This window comes from Somniosus microcephalus, chromosome 16 (assembly GCF_052327205.1).
Source record: "Somniosus microcephalus isolate GS21.2 chromosome 16, FLI_Smic_1.0, whole genome shotgun sequence".
Classification (NCBI taxonomy): Eukaryota; Metazoa; Chordata; class Chondrichthyes; order Squaliformes; family Somniosidae; genus Somniosus; species Somniosus microcephalus.
This window is the reverse complement of record NC_141002.1, coordinates 91,893-96,538: the sequence shown is the minus strand read 5'-3', so window position 1 is coordinate 96,538 and position 4,646 is coordinate 91,893. Positions and strand designations below refer to the sequence as shown.

General features: G+C 54.3%; 1 long non-coding RNA gene across 1 annotated transcript; it reads right to left on the bottom strand.

Moving 5' to 3' along the window:
* LOC147105926 (uncharacterized) lies at nucleotides 1–2,599 on the bottom strand. The gene is made up of 3 exons (XR_015081295.1): nucleotides 2,396–2,599; nucleotides 1,721–1,807; nucleotides 1–732 (listed from the first exon to the last, which is right to left on the bottom strand). It is a non-coding gene; the product is annotated as an uncharacterized LOC147105926 (long non-coding RNA).
* Between the last annotated feature and the right edge of the window lie 2,047 nt (nucleotides 2,600–4,646).

Here is a 4,646-nt window from a genome sequence, read left to right as displayed (position 1 = left end):
TGATCAGTAACTTGCATTTATATAGCGCCTTTAACGTACAAAACATCCAACGGTGCTTTACAAAGGAATAAGAGAACAGAATGGCGCACTGCAGCGAGTTTAGGACACATGAAATGGTCCAATACATGACAGACACCTGCCTGGAGACCTGGCAAGAGGTTTCAGGCTCGGACAGAAAATGGTGCAGCGAGAAAAAATACATTGTAAGGGGAAATGTAACAATAAATAGGAGACAGAACAGAATCGCACTCCAAAAGATAATAGAAGAAAACGATGTGCTCAGAATGTTAGCCCCGGCCACATTTTAGTGGAAGTGTGTCTTCAGTCACAATAAGGGTGAAGCATGTCCCCCGAGTTCTTGCAGTTAACAGAGCTTAGAGCAGCTCGGGTTAGAGAAAACATATTAAGCCAGGGGCTGATTGTACCTCGGATTCGGCTCCTCCCAACCGCTTCATGTGGTTCAGTCTCTGAAGGGATTGACCATAGGTCTGTCGCTAAGGTCGAATCTCCGTTAAACAGGAGCAGCTCTTTAGAGGCTCGGAATTCAAGCTGCATCAAGAGTCAGATTCAGCCAGGCCGGTGAGGATGAAGACGGTGGTCACCTGGTCTCCAAATATTGGTGGGTGTTGTGAATGTGATCATTGTAAGGAAACGTCACGTCTGCAGGCGCAGGATTTGGTGACTGTCCAATTTCTGCACACAGTTGCTCAGCTTCATCCTGTGACCAGACTCCTGAGAAGCAAAGTGGAGGAGGGATGATACAGATCGAGGTCAGGGTATATCTACAGGCAGCATCAGTTCAGTATTGTCTGCTACACCCCACTGTGTTACATTCTCCTGACTCCATTAAGCAGTTGGCTCTGTGCAGTTATTCTATGACACCTGATAATTTTGTTGGTAAAAGTTATTTATAAAATCCTCATTTTACAAGATAATCAAATGAATAAAAATTGCACTGCTGCACCATTTCACAATATTGTTTCTCAATAACAGTTTCTACAATCTGGGACTCCTCACCACTGATTTTTATTTTGTAACATATTCCCCTCCTCATTTCCTCCTTTCTCTCCTGAAGTCAGCGACTCTCGCTACGGTACAGGTTCCACAGGCAGCGGCCGCCCCTCCACTACCTCACCCAAGGGCTGATACTTTATGTGGGAGCCCAGGCTGTGAGTGTCGGCAGGGTATTTGACATCACTGCCGAACCCGATCCTGTCCTTGCCCAATGTCCGCACATGCACTTTCCACCAGGAGTTACTGGATGGAGATCAGGAAGAGGAAGCTTGGCTGGCTTTTCCTCGCACTAACTCAGGGGCTGTGAGGCCGGTTGTAGAGCTCCTATCCTCACTGCAGGCGAGAGTAGCTAACTCAGCACAGATCAGGAATTAAACTCGGGACTTTCTGGTCTGTGTGACGTTCCTCACTAGCCCACCGGAGGGAAATTCTGCTCAGTTTGGAGGGGCCTGGAGAAAGATTGCAGAACCTCCCCTCAAGAGATGAAACAGGTTGGGTAGAATCCATGCCAGTGTTCAGGAAGTGGGCTCAGTGACCTTATGTAACATCAACTACAGCTAGCCAGTACAGAAGCATCTACAACTTGGCTGTAAGGTTGTAAATAATCACAGCGCAGCATTCTCTGAGAGAATAACCGATAACGTGTGTGTGCGTGTGTGGTGTGGGTGTGTACCACAATGTGGAGATTGACTGGGGAAGCCGTTACCTGAATTTGTGTTAGAGACACAGGTGTCTGAATGGGCGTTGGCTTGACTCTGGTTCGGCCCAGGTTGTGAGCCACTGGCGTAGTGCACTGGAAAGAAATAATCAACACAGCTCTGATTACACAGCTGACTCTCCCTCCCCCCTCGCAAATCAATGTGAAAGTGTCCCCAGTGAGACTTTGTCTGTCTCACTCCTCAGGTGTTCACCTGGAATCGGTACCTTTAATGGGAGATAAATGAAGAGTAATGCCATGAAATGCACAACAGGACCATTGAACTCTTGGGCTGATTGCACCTATCTGCACAGCTACCTGTTTTATCTATTTGGCAACACACACAGGCTTTGAAACAAGTCCGTCACGCTTCAGGTGTCACACTGTCATATATGCAAATTTCAGAGTCACATGTCAGGAAGGAGAGAAGGATAGCCAATCATTTCCAATCTACTGCAAAACTTCGCAGCAGAAAATCCCTTCTAATGAATTTAAGGAGTAACAGTTTAAAAAAATTGAAAATTGGAAAGTCTGTCCGCCCGCGAACGATTAGCCTCTAAGTGACCCGAGGAGGCACAGCAAATACGCAGATATACCGATTGTGGCGTTTGGAAGGGACTGTCTGAGAAGTTTGCAAAGGACAGTGTTTCCTGGACTGATTAGCACATGCATCAATCTTCTTACCTTTCCATCTGATGATTCCTCCAGATACAGCAATGACGATCCCGGCGATCCCAAGTATTATCCCAACCACGTATCCATAAGCTGCTAAGTTTTTACTCTTGGGAGCTGGAGAGAAATGTAGAATTAGAGTGGAAAGATATGACAGTACAGGCTGCAATGGCTGTTTTATGGGTGGGGTATGAGCCCCTCTTTATTTTCTCCCCTAGACCCTGGGCCTCCTAAGGTCATGGACTAATGCAGCCGAGAGGATGGCCAGGCCAGCTGCTCTCAGGCTATCAATGCTACTGGCAGCTTGCATCTAAAAGGTGCAAGATAGCAACCCAGTGATGCATTTGCTCCAACTTTCCCTGTGCATCACACCTACGCCCCTGGGACACGACTAAGCTCACAGGCGAGGGGGTCGCGCCCACAGGCGAGGGGGTCGCGCCCACAGGCGAGGGGGTCGCGCCCACAGGCGAGGGGGTCGCGCACACAGGCGAGGGGGTCGCGCACACAGGCGAGGGGGTCGCGCACACAGGCGAGGGGGTCGCGCACACAGGCGAGGGGGTCGCGCACACAGGCGAGGGGGTCGCGCACACAGGCGAGGGGGTCGCGCACACAGGCGAGGGGGTCGCGCACACAGGCGAGGGGGTCGCGCACACAGGCGAGGGGGTCGCGCACACAGGCGAGGGGGTCGCGCACACAGGCGAGGGGGTCGCGCACACAGGCGAGGGGGTCGCGCACACAGGCGAGGGGGTCGCGCACACAGGCGAGGGGGTCGCGCACACAGGCGAGGGGGTCGCGCACACAGGCGAGGGGGTCGCGCACACAGGCGAGGGGGTCGCGCACACAGGCGAGGGGGTCGCGCACACAGGCGAGGGAGTCGCGCACACAGGCGAGGGAGTCGCGCACACAGGCGAGGGAGTCGCGCACACAGGCGAGGGAGTCGCGCACACAGGCGAGGGAGTCGCGCACACAGGCGAGGGAGTCGCGCACACAGGCGAGGGAGTCGCGCACACAGGCGAGGGAGTCGCGCACACAGGCGAGGGAGTCGCGCACACAGGCGAGGGAGTCGCGCACACAGGCGAGGGAGTCGCGCACACAGGCGAGGGAGTCGCGCACACAGGCGAGGGAGTCGCGCACACAGGCGAGGGAGTCGCGCACACAGGCGAGGGAGTCGCGCACACAGGCGAGGGAGTCGCGCACACAGGCGAGGGAGTCGCGCACACAGGCGAGGGAGTCGCGCACACAGGCGAGGGAGTCGCGCACACAGGCGAGGGAGTCGCGCACACAGGCGAGGGAGTCGCGCACACAGGCGAGGGAGTCGCGCACACAGGCGAGGGAGTCGCGCACACAGGCGAGGGAGTCGCGCACACAGGCGAGGGAGTCGCGCACACAGGCGAGGGAGTCGCGCACACAGGCGAGGGAGTCGCGCACACAGGCGAGGGAGTCGCGCACACAGGCGAGGGAGTCGCGCACACAGGCGAGGGAGTCGCGCACACAGGCGAGGGAGTCGCGCACACAGGCGAGGGAGTCGCGCACACAGGCGAGGGAGTCGCGCACACAGGCGAGGGAGTCGCGCACACAGGCGAGGGAGTCGCGCACACAGGCGAGGGAGTCGCGCACACAGGCCAACAGCCCTGCACTCTCATGTTATGTATTGTCAATGTGCTGCCACTCGTTAACCAGTGGCTGTGATAGAGATGATCTGGCTACAATCCAGTTACTGACCTGTGTGAACAGTCTAGACTCACATGGGGCTGTAATTGTAACAGATTCTCACTTCCTCCCCTGAGGGCACTAGGGTCCATGTTCCATGGGCACTGGCTGCCCTCTGGTACCTCCTCCATGTGAGAGCCCAGATAGTGAGCATCAGCAAGGTATTCAACTGTGGAGGGGGCACCACCCAGCTCAAAGCTCTCTCACCCATATCCATGTCACTAAATGTTGATCAGAAGCAGGAATCCTGGGAGATTATTATTCTCTCCGTACAACCCCCCTCCCCACCCCAGCTCAGAGGAACTGAGGCCGATTGAAGACCTTGTAAGGCGCAAAGACAGTTTCCTTAAACCGAGCGAGTCCCCTGTGAATCAAAACCTGCACCTGTAGTGATGTCCTGAGGTGATGGCATGCCAATTATTCTTCAGTTACAGTATAATGCACCAGAAACCAAATGGAATGCCCACCACATCCTCCCGTCTACTTCAAATGTGATAAATACCAGTCAAACCATTCTGGTCAGGCTAAAACTAATGGCTAAGTTTGTTTACAA